Source organism: Cryptomeria japonica, chromosome 10 (assembly GCF_030272615.1).
Source record: "Cryptomeria japonica chromosome 10, Sugi_1.0, whole genome shotgun sequence".
Lineage (NCBI taxonomy): Eukaryota > Viridiplantae > Streptophyta > Pinopsida > Cupressales > Cupressaceae > Cryptomeria > Cryptomeria japonica.
Window position 1 is genome coordinate 288279687 of NC_081414.1, and position 17404 is coordinate 288297090.

Sequence of the window (17404 nt, forward strand, 5' to 3'; positions counted from 1 at the left end):
CTACCATATCACGAACAAAATGAAACTATGCATCAATATGCTTTGTTCTAGCATGGAAAGTAGGATTCTTCGCTAAACAAATAGCACTTTGGCTGTCACAAGTATGAGTAGCTACCATGTACTTTGCTTCAGTTGTAGACAAAGCGACTACAACTTGCCGCTTACTCTTCCAACTCACTGCACCACCAAGCATCGTGAACACATATCCATTGGTGGATCTTCTATTGTCAATGTCACTTGCCCAATCAGAGTCCATGTATCCACGAATATTCAAGGAATGTCGAAGTCCAATAGGATTACTATGAAAACATAGGGAATAATTGGAAGTACCTCGTAAATAATTGAACACTCTCTTTATTGTATCCCAATGCACTTGTCCAGGATTAGCCATAAACCAACGAAGGACTCCCACTGCTTGTGCAATGTCTGGCCTTGTACATACCATAACATACATTAGGCTACCAACATCACTTGCATAAAGAACTCCGGTCATGTCCCCCATCTCGGTAGGAGACTTTGGACAACCTTCCATAGAAAGCTTCGTCCCCTATAGAACAAGAACAACTAACTATCTGCAGTCTATCATGTTGAATCTTTCCAACATAGAGTTCACATACTTTCTCTGGCTGACCCAAAGCTTTCTGTGAGCTCTATCCCTTATGATCTCCATTCCCAAAATGTACCTTGTTGCACCTAGATCTTTGATCTCAAACTATGCTAACAATTGAGACTTCAAATTTGAAATCATTCTCTTCCCATTCCCAATGAACAACATATCATCCACATACAAGACAATAATGAGAATATGACTATTTTAAGCTTTGTAATAAACACAATGGTTAGATTTAGATCTCAAAAATCCCAATGATAACACATAGGTGTCAAATTTATAGTACCACATTCTAGGAGATTGCTTAAGACCATAAAGAGATTTCTTCAGCTTGCATATCATATTCTCTTTACCTTTCTCCACAAAGTGCTCCGGTTGTGACATGTAAATCTCCTCCTCCAAGTCACGATGAAGGAAAGTTGTTTTTACGTTCATCTACTCGACTTCCAAACTATGAGCGACTGCGAGTGATAACAAGAGCTGAATGGATGTCAACTTAGCTACAAGAGAGAATATCTCCCCATAATCAATCCCCTCCACTTGGGAATATCCCTTCACGATCAAACGTGCCTTGTACTTCTCAACACTGCCATCTGGACCAAGTTTCTTCTTGAACACCCATTTACAACCAACAGGTTTGTGTCCCTCAGGCAAAGGTACCAGATCCCATGTAGAATTATGTAGCCATCTCTTCATTCATGGCTTCTATCTAGGAATCTGCATCATGCATACCCATTGCCTCTCTAATAGTCATAGGCTCATCAGTGTTATCAATCAAAGCAAATATACAACTTGAATGCAACATAGAATATCCAAACCTTTCTGGTGAATAACCATATTTGTTAGGTTGCCACCTATCATGTGCAGATGTCCTCAAAGATTGAGGTTGAGGATCTTGTTCCTCTTCTGAACTCTCAAAGCTGCTAGAGCTCTTCTCATTATCAGGTCCCATAGGAGTATGTAGTTCAACTCTCTCAGGAGTGGGTGGAATCTGAGCTACCTCCTTTTTTTTTCTCTTCCTACTCTGGATGCAATCTACTATGGAAGGTTTCAACTCACGGAAGATAATACTTCCGCTATAAAGCACCTTCTCTACAACTGGATCCCAAAGCTTGTACCCCTTCACATCGACACCATAGCCGGTGAAGATACATTTCACCGCCCTAATCTCCAACTTAGATCTCTTTTCATTAGGCACATGAGCATATGACTCACAACCAAAGACTCTAAGATCTCTCAATGAGGGCTTGTTACTAAACCATGCTTCCACAGGGGTCTTTTCGACAAGCGCTGAAGCAAGAGATCTATTTATCAATTAAAATGCTGTGGCTACCGCCTTAGCCCAAAATTTTTGTTCAAGCCCAACACCACTTAACATACTCCTGGCCCTCTCCATTAGCGTTCTGTTCATCCTCTTTGCAACTCCATTTTGTTGTGGTGTAGGAGTTGTCTTATGTCTTTCAATCCCGTGGTCCTTATAGAACTTGTCGAACTCAGCAGAACAAAACTCACCACCATTATCCGTCCTCAAACACTTAATTTTCCTAGCAGTTTGATTTTCAACCAAGGACTTAAATTCCTTAAACCAACTGAAAACTTCAAAATAACTTTTGAGGAGATAAACAAATTTCCTAGAATAGTCATCTATGAAAGAAACAAAGTACAAATTTCAACAAGGCTCTTATTTTTCAAAGCTTGTAAGCCCTTTTCACCTATGTGGCTAAGTCTTTCATGCCACAAAATTGCCTTCTTAGCTGTGAGCTTCATCTCTAAAGCATTAGCACCCTTAGGTACCTGGAAAACACGACCATTAAATATTGATACAATAGTTTTCTTTTCTACTTGATCTGATGGTGAAGATGAAGAATCCAAAGCCCTTTTCTTGGACTTCACCGAAGCACTATTGCACTGAACCGTGCATGCATCCAACTTATATAAGGTGCCAATCCAAACACCCTTAGCAAGCACCATAGGACATCTAGTAATCTTACATCCACCTTGTGAGAAAACAATGTTCTCTCCTACATTACTTAGCTTGCTAACTGAAAGAAGGTTTAGTACCAAACTAGGAATGTGCAATACACCATCAATCCCCTTCACTCTACCATCAGGTAATTGGATCTTGACTCTTCCACTGCCAACTACCTTTAGGTGAGAATCGTCACCCAATTACACCTTGCCACCATCATGTTCTTCATATTTTGAGAACCGACCCCTCTGAGAAGTCACGTGGAATGAAGCACCTGAGTCAATCGACCATACATGTTTTGATGCATGGGTTGCTAAGGCAGCAACAAAAGCATCCACATCATCTTGAGAGGATTTATCGGAATCAGAATTAGAGGAATTCTTGTTTTTCTTTTTCTTCTCCTCTTTACAATCTTTCTGGAAATGACTGGATTTGCTACAGTTCCAACATTTTGCCTTGGAATTTTTACCAAGAGACTTAGATCTCCCTGGAGACTTTGATTTACCCTTCTTGTCCCTTTTCTTTCCTTTCTCCATCGTTCTACCATGAGAAACTAGGGCCTGCTTAGCCATCTCAAAAGATTTCTTTCTCATCTCTTCAGATAACAACGAACCAACCACATCCTCCATCTTGAAAGTGGTGGTTGTACTTCCAGTGACCATCACAAGGTGATCCCACGAGTCCGAAAAAGAACATAATAGAAGCATACATTTGTCTTGATCATCAATCCTGTCACTGGCAAAATTCAATTGAGCAACAAGCATGTTGAACACATTCAGGTGATCTGCAATGGACCCTCCTTCCTCCATCCTCAGAGAATACAACTTCTTTCTCAGGAATAAATTATTTACCAAATATTTCCCTTGATAAATATCACCAAGATTTTTCCAAAGTGCAACTGCAGTCTTCTCCTCATGGATATTCAAAACTACTAAATCAACCCCTTGACTTTTTGATCCATTTTATCCCAATCATCCCGCAGTGTATTTTGGGGTTTTGTCAAAGAAACTGCAACCCATAGATCTCTTTCCACAAGCATGTCCTCCATTTTGAGTTTCCACAACTCAAAATTATTGCCATTAAATTTATCCATCTCTATTTTGCTAGATGTGCTTGCCATATAAAACCTGCAACAAAGCTATGAAATCTTCCTTTGCAAAACTCCCATTGAAACAAGATAAGCACAAAAATCCCGTCAACCCAACAACAATAGAAAAGCTGGCCAGACTCTGATACCAATTGAAAGGAAGTCTAAGTGCGGAAAACTGCTTCCAAATGCTAAATCTAACAAGAGAGGTGATGCAAATTTTTTTAACAAACTTTTAAACAATTGCAAATTAGATAAATGCATATAAAATCGGATTTCACAAATATAACCACAACACCAAATTTACGTGGGAAAACCCTTTCGGGAAAAAAACCACACTCTAAAAGCCAAACTCAATTGTATTATTCAGCAACAACAACAGTTACAATACAATGCTCTTCAGAAGTAGCTATAATAGAGATTTCAAGAACAATTTTGGTAGCATAACAATGCCTTAGAAATAATCAACCTGTCTCTTTAAAAATAACTAAGGCATCAACATATAAATAGAGCTCATCAAAAAGAGGTATGTTCCCATGGTTTTTAAAACCATCTTCAAAGCCCAAGAGGTAAGTTGTGTCACAAGCAACACCTTGCTAATCTAATGACATGTTGCACATAACAACTTTCGAAGCAACAATGTAAGGAAGTTAAGTAGCGGAACAACTTCCTACACTAACCTTGAGAGGAGGGTAATGCAAAAACTTTTACAGATTATTACAACAATTACAAAACTTAACTAAAATAGACACAATGGCATGCATACCACAACACGGTAATTTAGGTGGGGAAAACCCTTTCGGGAGAAAAACCCCACTCCAAAAGCCACCCAATATATTATTCAACAATCAACAACATATTATAATATACTTGCAGATAAATCTCTTCACATGAGAATCACTAAATTGAGATTTAGAGGTAACTCAATAGCCATAAAACTCTTACACACAACCTCTATCTCACACACCTCATTTATAGGAGATACAATACAAGAAATAGTCAAACTATATTACAAAACCATGGGCTAAAAGCACCTAATAAAGTAGAGTTGACCTTATCTCCATTCTAGATGCCCTATGACGTGTCAAAACACACATCAACACGTCTCCCTCCCTTTTACAACTCATTTATGTGTCTGATGCATTTTATATTTCCTATTTCAGGAGTCCAAACTTCTAGAAGCCATAACTTGAGAATCATGTGTCCTATTAATGAACCGTTTGAAGTGCTGAAAAGCTCGTGAAGTTCTCTATCACCCCATAAACCACTATAGAGTTTACACCCACTTTTCAAGGCATTTTAGAGCCTCTAAAGTCCTCAAAATTAAATTTAAACATTTCATTGCACCCTTCCAAAACATAAACTTTAATATCTTCAAAATTAGTTGTGATCTTGCGACGAAACTTTACCAGAATTCTTATCTAGCCAACCAGAAGCTTTGGGGACAATTTTGCACCATTTCATGCTCAAACAAAAACTTACTATAAATAGTAACTTCATGTAAATGCAAGGTTTAGACACCATTTTCCCCAAAATTCTCCCACTTGTCGAGCACCTTGCAAGAGCAAAGGGAGTATCAACACAATACATTGATTGCTAGGGGCCATGAGGCCCATAGACTCTGAACACCATCTGAACTTCTCTATGCTCACAACCTTAGTTAAAGAATGTGCAACATTCATAAAAGTTTCTACCTTAACCAACTTTACCCTGCCATCTTTGACCATATCTCTGACAAAATGATACTGAACATCAATGCGCTTGGTTCGGGCATGAAATGTCAGGTTCTTAGCTAGGCAAATTACACTCTGACTGTCACAATAAACTATTACTACACCTTGTTTTATTCCAATAGCTGAACACAGTCTCTTAAACCAAATGATTTCTTTACAAGCATGAGTAGCTGCCATATACTCTTCTTCTGTAGTGGACAAAGCAACCACAACTTATCGCTTACTCATGCAACTAATTGCACCACCAAATAAAGTAAATACATAAGCACTGGTGTATCTTCTGCTATCAATATCACCTGCTCGGTCTGAATCCACATAACCATAAATATCAAGGGAAATCACGGCTTCAACTAAATTACCATGATAACACAAAGAATACTCTGAGGTACCCTTCAAATATATGAAGACTCTTTTGACTGCATCCCAATGAACTCTACTAGGATTAGACATACATATGAAAAGAACTCCCAGTGCTTGGGCAAGGTATGGTCTAGTACAGACCATAACATACATCAAACTTCCAACTGCACTCTAGTAAGGCACTCTGCTCATGTCTTCCATCTCTGACGGAGATGTAGGACAATTTGAAATAGATAATTTCGTTCCAACTGTGAAGGGAACACATAATAGTCTACAATCATGCATGTTGAACCTTTGTAATACCAAATTCACATACTTACTCTAGCCTAGCCACAACTTTCTGTTCGCTCTCTTTTCTAATTTCCATCCCAAGAATGTGTTTAGCTGCACCAAGATCTTTCATTTCAAATTTAGCAGCAAGCTAAGACTTTAACTTTTAAATCATACCTTTCCCTTTACCAATGAATAACATATCATCAACATATAATGCAATGTACAAGAAATGATCACCATCATATTTATAATAAACACAGTGATATAATTTAGAGAGTTCAAATCCCAAACTCAACACATATGTATCAAATTTCTGGTACCACATCCTAGGACTCTGTTTGAGGCCATACAAAGATTTCTTCAATTTACAGACCAAATCACCATGAAGGAAAGCAATTTTCACATCCATTTGCTCAACCTATAAATCATAAGCAACAACAATAGAAAGCAAAAATCTAATGGATGTCATTTTTGCAACAGGATAAAATATCTCACCATAATCAACACCCTCAACTTGAGAGTAGCCTTTTCCAACCAACTTTGCTTTATACTTCTTAATGCTTCCATCTGAGCCAATCTTTTTCTTGAACACCCATTTGCAACCAACATGATTCCATCCTTCAAGCAATGGTACAAGATCCCATGTATCATTCTTTTTCAAAGTTTCCATTTCTTCTTCCATAGAAATCTTCCAGGATTCTGCATCATTCATATCTAATGCCTATTCTAAATATCTAGGTTCATCCACATTAGTATTCAAAGCAAAAATACAAATCCAATAATCAGGTGAATACCTTTCAGGTGGTTCTCTATAATGTCTTGTAGACCTTCAAACAAGTTGAGTTGGAGGTTCTTCCTCCTCTTCTGAAGATTCAGAGCTAAATGAGCTCTCCTCAACTCTTTGCCTATCAAGGGGTCTCAATTTAACTCTCTTAGGCCTAGAAGGGAATTGAATCACATCTTCCTGCTTATTTTGTTCCGGCTAAAATGTAACAGAAGGAGACTTAATTTCTCTAAAAATAGCACTTCTATTATGAATTACCTTTTGTGCAACAGGGTCCCAAAGTGTGTATCCTTTCACACCATAATTGTAACCAATGAAGATACATTTCACAACCTTGTTCTCCAACTTTGTTTGCTTCTCCTTTGACACATGTGCATATGACTCGCAACCAAAAACTCAAAAATATCTCAATGAAGGCTTGTGACCCGACCATGCTTCAATAGGCATTTTATTAGCAAGAACTAATGTAGGAGACCTGTTAATCAGGTAAAAAGCAGTGGCAATAGCTTCAGCCCAAAATTTTTGTTCTAGACTAGCACCACTTAGCATACTCCTAGCCTTCTCCATCAACATCCTGTTCATTCTTTTTGCAACCCCATTTTGTTATGGAGAATACAAAGTTGTCTTCTGTCTGTTAATACCATAGTCTTTATAAAAGCTATCAAAATCATTAGAGAAAAATTCACCGCCATTATCAGTCCTGAAACATTATTTTTTCTAGTTTGCAACTCAACCATTGCTTTAAATTCTTTAAAATGACCGAAAACTTCAGATTTACTCTTTAGAAAGTATACCCATGTCCTTCTACTAAAATCATCAATAAATGAAACATAATATGTGGATTTTCCAACCAAAGGAACATCTACAGGACTAAACAAATAAGAATGAACAAGATCCAAAACACCACAAGATTTATGAGAACTCGAGTAAAACTGAGTGCAATTTTATTTTTCATAAATGCAATGCTCAAAAAATCAAAGTCAAGATTACAATTATTCAAACCTTGAATAATGTTTTTATTTTTCAAGGTCCTTAGACCCTTTTCTCCAATGTGGCCAAGTCTCTGGTGCCATAGCATAGTCTTCTCTGCAGGTAATTTTGCTTCAGAAGAAAGAGCACCCTCAGGTACCCAAAAGCTATGTCTATCCGCTAAAGGTGAAACTCTTAAGTCTTTCGACAAAGTATCCACAGATTTGCTTTTTACAAAAGTTCTATTACACTCAATAGTGTATGCCTCTAGCTTATACAAAGTGCAAAACCTGACACCTCTAGCAATCACCATAGAACCCTTAATCATCTTACATTCTGCATAAAAAAAGACTACCCACACACCCGCATCTACCAATTTGTTCACATATAGTGAATTTCATTTTATTCCAGGGATATGCAACACACCACTAATCTTTTTTATTCTACCATCAAGAAACCCGATCCTAACTTTACCTCGTTCGACAATGTCTAAATGTGAATCATCACCCAAGTATGCCTTACCTCCATTAAATTCTTCATATTCAGAAAACCAATCTTTATTGGAAGTCATATGAAAAGATGCACCCGAGTCAATTAACCATGCTTCATTACCTGCATGAATAGCCAAAGTTGCAATGAATGCATTGCCATCTTCCTTCTCGAACTCAGAACCATAATCGAACTTCTTCTTTTTCTTCTTCTTTTCTTCTTTGCATTCCTTATAGATGTGACTTGGTTTACCACAATTCCAACATATGACTTTGGACTTTCGAGGAGATTTGGATCTCCCTTTGGATTTGGACTTATTGCGCTTCTTATTGTTCTTGCCTTTTTCCTTAGGTCTTCCTCAAACAGTTAGGGCTTCTTTCGAACTGATAGATACTTTCCTTCACATCTCTTCATCAAGTAAGGCACCCACCACATCTTCAGACTTCAAAATAACATAAGTACTACCAATATCTATAACAAGAGAATCCCATGAATCAGGCAAAGAACAAAACAAGATCTAGTATTTTCCCTCTTCATCCATCTTAACACCAAAAAATACTAATTGAGCCATCAACATATTAAATTATTCCAGGTGGTCTGCAAATCATCCACCCTCTTTCATCGTCAAGGAATACAATTTCTTCCTCAACAAAATTTGATTCAATAAGGATTTCACTTGAATCATTTCATCAAGCTTAGTCCATAACTTCTTTGTAGTGTTCTCTTCGTGGATATTGATTAGAACAAAGTCTTCCAGGCACAATCTGATTAGACCCTTGGATTTTTGGTCCATGACATCATACTGAGAAGCCGCAGTAGGATTTATAGGTCTTGAGACATTTGCATCAACATCCCACAAATCTTGATCTATTAGCAGATCTTCCATCTTCAAATTTCATATCTCAAAATTGCTTCCATCAAATTTCTCCACCTCTGTTCTCCCCAATGAAGTTGCCATCTAAAAATTCCTGCAACAAGATCAGAAAGTGTCTTCTAAACAAGCTCCCATTCAAATATAAATTAGTTCAAAAAATCCAACAACCCACAACTAAAACCAAAGGTGATTAGATTCTGATACCACTTGTAAGGAAGTTAAGTAGTAGAACAACTTCCTACAATAACCTTGAGAGGAGGGTAATGCAAATTTTTTATAGATCATGACAACAGTTACTTAACAAAAATAGACATAATAGCATGCATACCACAACACAATGATTTACGTGGGGAAAACCAAAAACCACCCAATATATTATTCACAATCAGCAACATATTACAATATATTTGCAGAGGAATTTATTCATAGAAGTATCACTAATTAGAGATTCAAAGGTAACTCAATAGCCATAAGACTCTTACACAGAACCTCTATCTCACACACCTCATATATAGGAGATACAATACAAGAAACCATCAAACGGTATTACAAAACCATGGGCTAAAACCACCCAATAAAGTAGAGCCGACCTTATCTCCATTCTAGATGTCCTATGACATGTCAAAAAACACATCAACATGTGTCTCTCCCTTTTACAGCTCATTTATGTGTCCAATGCTTTTTATATTTCCTATTTCAGGAGTACAAACTTCCAAAGGCCATAACTTGAGAACCACGTATCCTATTGCTGAATTGTTTGAAGCGCCGAAAAGCTCAAGAATTCCTCTATCACCTCGTAAATTACTACACTATAACACCCATTTTTAGGGTATTTTGGAGCCTCTAAAGTCCTCAAAAATAAATTTAAACCTTTCATTGCACCCCTCCAAAATGAAAACTTTAATATCTTCAAAACTAGCTGCGATCTTGCGACGTAACTTTACTAGAATGCTTATCTAGCCAACCAAAAGCTTAGGCGAGAATTTCGCACCATTTCATGCTAAAAACAAACTTACTATAAATAAAAACTTCATGTAAATGCAAGGTTGAGACACCATTTTTCCAACAAACAACACCTATCTCTTCCATAACAGTCATCTTGCCAAATGTAATATAAGTACAACATAGAAGTTACCATTACCAAATAGGTGCCTTCCTTACCTCACACCACTTGTCAAAAGTGAATTCAAACCATAAATGTGGATTTCCAAAATATAACTCTCTATGACTCTTTCACCTAACTAGATACTGTCATAGTCATAATAGAAGTTTGTCATAATCTCAACATAGCAACACATGCCACTAGTTCCAAAAACTTCAGGACTTCCAAAGTGGGTGAGTAATAAAACAAATAGTTAAATAATCAAATTAGCATGTTTGGACTCTAAGGTCGAGACACCTTAATCCCAACATTGACCACCCAAGAGAATTCAACAACCAATCCCAACATTGCATAGCAAAGCTACAATTAATTAATAAATGTTTTGTAGATTCTCTATTCCTTTTGCATAAACGACATATATTGGGACCTTCTATTCCAATAGAGCATATAGTCTGTTAGAATTCTCTCGTCTAAGGTTGTCCATAAAAAGGCCCCTGCCTTAGGGAAAATACTTTTATCCCAATATAATTTCCTTGGCCAACCGAACTCCATCCCCTACATTTTTTGAGTAGAGTAACCTAGCTGGACAAAACAATTACTTGACTTAGAGCTCGAAATGATCTCAATATCCTCCTCCAATAGTATTATCCTTCTCTTTAGCAATGTATTAGTTAAAATTGTCTTTGCCTCTTCTGGAATGGAGAACTGATCAATCAAGTGCCAACTAGAGCTTTTACCAACTCCCCCATTCAATTTTACCACATATTCTGCCACAAATTTCCCTTGTTCTTGAACAAAATTACCAAGCCATTCAATTGAATAAAAAAGGGTAATGATTGGAACATCCTCGTTCAATGAGTCAACCTGTAGTGTCCCTCCTTGGCTTGATTTGACCTTTATTTCATGCATGATAGACTTATCTAGACTCTTTATGATGTTTTGGATTATGATTATACATGTGTTTCAGTTGCTCATTATGATGCTAGACATTATTTGGACATATGTTATTTTGATGATTTATATGGACGATGACGCTATCATTATTGATCATGTAATTTGATGGATATATGTGTTTGATGGATCATATATGCTTGATGGATTCTATATGCATTACTATGTTGATGGATTATTGATAGTTTATATTGATCATGGATTTGATGCTATTATGATTACACTAACCCTAGTTCTTGATTACATATGATGAGTTGATTATGCAATGTTTTTGATCATTGTATGACTATCTTCGTGAGAGGGACGATGTCACATCACTCATTGCAAGTGAGATGTGCCGTTGTGATTCCCTATCACTTGCCTATGATGACATATATATGTTGTACCGTTGCTTTGTGGTTGCAGGATTTGCATGTACCAGACACCGACTCCACCTGGCTCCATAGGTCCGAGCGTGTCTTTAAATCCTAAAAGCATGTGGTTCGGAGATGGCACAAGTTCCCTTCACATACTCTAGGTCTAAGTTGTTCACCTTGAGTCATCAACGTCTTGGCGTAATTCATTATGTCAGTCAGTGAGTTGTGGTTTTGTGAGTATGCTATGTTTATTGATTTATTTGATTAACTAATGCGCAATTATATAGTTATTAATATCTAACTATTGGATTATTGGTATTCTGATTATTTAATTATTTGAGGATTAATGTTTAATTATTTATTTGTGATTTAATGTCTAATCATTTATTGTTGATTCATTGTTTATTTAATATTTAATGTTTATTTATTTATTGTTAGTTTATGGTTTATTTAATATTTGTTGTTTAATTAATATTGGTGGTTTAATTATTTATTCATTGTTTTTATACCTCAATGTTGAATAATATTTATTGTGGTTATTTATTTTATGAGTCTTGGGTTATTTATTTATTAATCCCCATTTGGATTATTTAATTTATAGCCTACGGTTTATTAATATAGTTTTTCTATTATTTTGTATGGGGTGGATAAATACCTTAGAATAAAATAATATCATATCCCACTTATATATTTGTAAATATGTTTTATATTTAATCCCACCTACTATTTATCCTCATTGGTTGAATTTGAAATGAGGAATAAAATTATGATCTAAGATGGGTAGGTAAAATATATTCCCAAAAGGAATATTTTGATTGGTTGATTTTGAGGTTAGGGTTTTGGCTTGGAGGCTAGGGTTTTGGTTTGGTTTTCATTTTATTCGAAAGCCTGAGCTTTTTGTTGGGTTATTGTTCTTGAAACTTTTCTGCAAATTTTGAGTTTGGGAGCTTGGATTTTGGCTTTGGAGTTTGCTGGATTTTGTGGGCGCTTCTTCATCCTTCTTCCATCACTTCTAATCTAGGTTGGAGGCCTATCATTGAAGTTTTTATTTTTCAGACTTGTGTTTTCACCGTGTTTGCAAAATGTCTATGTGTGGGTTTATTTTGGGAAAATAATGTTTGTATAGTTGAAACTATAGTCTGGAATGAAATATTTTGGGTGTATGAATTTTATTAAAAAGTTTAACTTTAGAATATGGAGAAATATATTTGGGCATCTGGGCTTTTCCATGAACGCACGACTTTACTTATTTTGTTCTGTGTTTGAATCCTTGATTCTTCCATGTGTTTGTTTGTGTAAGGATTGCATTTCTTTTGTATTGTAATATCTTGGTTAAACTTGTGTATCTCAAGGATTTTGGGGATTCTCTGTGAGGCTTCTAGTCTGGCTTTGCCGTAAGGAAGTTTCTCATAGGAATCACCCTTATTATGGTCTATATTGATTGTCATTGTTTGCATTTGAGTTTATTAGATTCTGAGATTAGTTTTGTTTAAGTTATTTGGTTGTATTGAATCTTATGCGAGTCCTGTGTGAAGTTTTAGCTCCATAACTGGGTATTGTATTCTGGAGAGATCTGTAATTTTTTCTCAATGTTATTTTGTCTTGTTTATGCCTTATTGAAGGTATTTTATAGGCGTCTCTAGCATAGTTGTTTTCTAGACTTAGCCTTATTTGTGTAATTTTTAAACTGAAATCGTAACTTTGGTTTTTTTCGTCAATTTTTGCTTTTGTGTCATATGCGCCACTTCAGAGGACATATGCACCATAGAAATGGGCATATGCACCCCAGGATTGGGTATATGTGCCATAGAATCAAATGTATGTGCTTCAGGATTTGATGTATGAGCCTCAAGATTGTGTGAATGCGCTTCAAAATGAGGCATATGCGCCTCATAATATGTCATATGCGCCTGTTTGTTAAGCAGATGCACTAATCTGTGTTGTTTTTGTATTTTTCTAGTTTAGTCAATCTGTGACACTATTTTCTGATCTTTTCTTGTACCAGAGGCATTTGTGGAGGTCTGTTGATGTTTTCTAGTATTGTTCTTATTAGTTTTGATGATTTTTTGTGGTTTTTGATTCTATATGTTGATATGCTTCCTTGCTGAGGATTGTGCTCTCTTTCATGTTGAGAAGCCATGATATAGGGGGTTGTTTATTGATCTTGGATCAACAAGTTGATGTGCCTTGCTGCTTGCACTCCATTATATAGTTGTGGCAGATTTTGGTTGCCCTTTTATGGCTTGATACTGTATTTCAGATATGAGGCTCCTTGTTGTTTATTTGGCATTATGATTATTGAATGTCCATGTATGTGTATGGCTGCATGATGCTGATTATGGTTTTCAAGTTTTCATGTTAACTACAAGCCTCTTACTATGTTTATGTTTTGGGAACATGTTAGGGGGAGTGGGCTTCCCTGTGATGACCGAGGTCGCGAAAGATAGGCTTGCATGAGGTTCATAGTAAGGATGGATGAAGTCTAGACTGCCAGGGCACATTGGAAGTTTACCATGATTGTAAACAAGTGATAACATTAATAATGAATTAATGGGTTGGGTAATTAGATTCACTAATCAAGATAATTAATAGTTGTGAGCCCCATGACTTGATCCTAGGGAGGATGTTTTAGGATAGGCATGGGAAGGCCATTGCGATGGGAAGTCAATCTCCCTTGATCTCTCATAGGTTGAGATGGCTCCACATATCCATCAGGTTTATACCTTTGTTATAGTATTTGTTATGTTAGAGGATTGCATGTGATGACACTCCACTCCTACATGTGTCCCCTTGCTGATTTGCAATTCATGCCTTGTTGCTTGTAAGCCTATGGGAGTTTCTTCTTGTGATTGTTTGTGGTTGGTCCTTGCTTGAGAGTACTTGTATTGTTTAGTATCCTTGGTTGTTAGGTGGCAACTTAGGTCTAGAGTATGATTTGGGACCTTGTGTCATCTCCTAGCATGGGGGTTGGTTCCTTTGGTTCCACATGGTCGGGTGGTTGGTGATTTTCAACCATTGGGATATTCTTATGGATTCTTCATGCATGGATGTGGATTCTTCATCATTGTAGTAATTATGGATGTTTCTTGTAGAAAATTTATGTAATGGATATCTTGGGTTCATGTAATGTATTATCATGTAAAAATGTAGCTGCATTAGGAAGAGCCATGCTCGTGATGTATTATTCATATGATTGTAATTGTAATTGTATTGTAGATTAATATGTGAAAGAACCTTGAGTAAATGGAATGAATATAATGTAGGAATTATGGTTGATTAATAATATCATGTCTAGTTGATAATGTCATTCACATGGTCGCATTGGAAAGTTAGGAAAGTATGCATAGCATATAGGATGACATTAAGTTTCTTGCATTATGCACTTGATAATAATGTTAAAGGAAATGATCATGCTAGGAATTTAGATGCATGAGTGGCATGGATAAGATGACTATGTTTATGCATTATATATTGCATTATCATTATGGATGGATGAAGATCATGTAGATAAGAAATGGTTAAGGGTTTAAGCACATTTAGATTTGGTTATAAAATGAACTTAGAAAAGGGATTAGTCTTGCACTGAAAGAGTAAGCATTTCATGTTAGTTAGATGATAGAGTAGAGTGAATCTCATAATGGTTAAATAATCAAGTAGATTGCATATCATAATGAAAGGAAGTATATAAGTTGAATTTGTTTACGGTTAAGGATTAATTGATGATAAGTGTGGTAATCAAGTGAGTAGAATGTTATTGCTTATGATAGTTGTAATAAGTAATGATGTTAAGGTACCCTAGAGAGATAGTTGTAATGATTGTGATGTATTCTGCTTGCGTATTTGGTTAATGAACTTATGTGAAATGGTTTATGACATTTATGCTTAAATGATAATGAAGGTTGATTCATATTGCATAGATGATATGATGTGTAGAATTAGATGTTGAAAAAAATAAAAAAATCTCCATTTAGTGCGTTAGATCCTTAATTTATCTCAGGGTATTTTGGTGGGCATTACACAATCCAGAACTTGGCCTTTTTGCTATTGCCAATCTTGCATGAAAGATGATCAGTAATTTCTACTTCCTTTACCAAATAAATTTTCAAATGATAGAACCACCATAAGAGCTTGCCACTGTTAATATTTTGCTTGGATCATTCTCATCTAGGTATTTCTTTTGTAAAATTCTACACCATAATTTTTTAGGTTCCTTATACATTTTCCTAGAGAGTTTAGCACCCAAGGCCAAATTTTGCATTTCCATTTTTCTTCAACTGATTCCTCCAAGATTCTTAGGAAGTCAAGTAGTATTACAATTAACTAGAGGGATTCGTCTATCATCCTTAGCTCCCTCCCACAATTGTTTTTAGATAGCTTTCCAATTTTTTTTTTAAGTTGTTATTTTAAATCATGACATAACTTAAATTGTGAGAACCAATAGAATAGATTTAATCATTAATATCGTTCCATTCAATGAAATCCATTTATTTTTCTAAGCCGTAGCCTTATTCCTATAGTTGTTTAATGTATCTTCCCAAGGTACTAATCTGCACATACCTAAAAAATAGAGGAGCACTCAAATACTTTGAGAGAAGCAAAGAGATAGAAAAGTCAAATAAATTTGCAATATTCTTTTGCAACACCTTCTTTGTTTTAAAGAAATATATTTCCAACTTCTTCTTATTAAGAATTTGACTAGAAAAGGATGAATGTTTATCTAATGCACCTTTAATCACTCATGCCTCTCTTAATGTAGCCTCACCAAATAGTATAGTATCATCTACAAATTGGGAATGAGTTATTAGATTAATCCCTTCAATAATCTTGATATCTTTCCAAAGTTTTTCCTCCCTTAACTATTTAAAATGAAGTGTCACGACTTTAGCCATAATCACAAACAAGAATAGTGAAAGTGGGTCCCCTTGCCTCAACCAATTGATGGTATTAAATAAACCACACATTGAAACATTAACTAGCACCAAATTTCAAGGAGTGGAAATAAAAGTATTAATAATGTCCAACCATGAAATATTGAATCCAAACTTCCTCATGTCAAGCAACAAAAAGTCCCACTGAACCCTATCATATGCTTTGCTAACATTGAGCTTAATTAATATACCTTTTAATATTTTTGAGGATATTCTATGAAGAATTTCCTCTATGAAAATGGTATTATCCATTATTTCTTTACTCAGGTGAAACTATTATGCTCCTTCGAGACGATCTTCTCCAAAGGCAATTTTAATCTATTTACAAGTGCCTTTGCCACAATCCTATAAATTGTGTTACATAACAAAATTCATTTATAATTAGCAAAGGTACTACTTTTAGATTTCTTTGGAATCAAGGCAATTGTAGTGTTATTAATGTCCTTGACAAACTTCCTTTTCTTTCTTATATCTTCAACTTATTTCCACACATGAATCCCAACAAAACTCCAACAAGCCTAGTAAAACTTGTCTGGAAACCCATTAGGACTAGGTGTCTTCTCCAAATGTAGTTGAAATGTAGCCATTTTGATATTTTCTAGTGAGAATGCAACAATCAACATACATCTGTCATGCTCAACAATACATTCTAGTATTCTAGATAGGATCGAGTCATACTAGTCATCATCATGCATTTTTTGACTAACCAAGATCAATGTGAAGTACTTAATTGCTTCATCCTCGAACGTGTCTTTATCTCTCACAATGAATACATTTTCCAACCACACCTCATCTATTCAATCCTGATCTTTGTGAGCCTTAACGGACACATGGAAGCATTTTGTGTCAACGTCACTAGTCATTAACCGATTCTTCACACTTTCTCTTTGTTATATCTCCTCTCTAGTAAGGAGCTTAG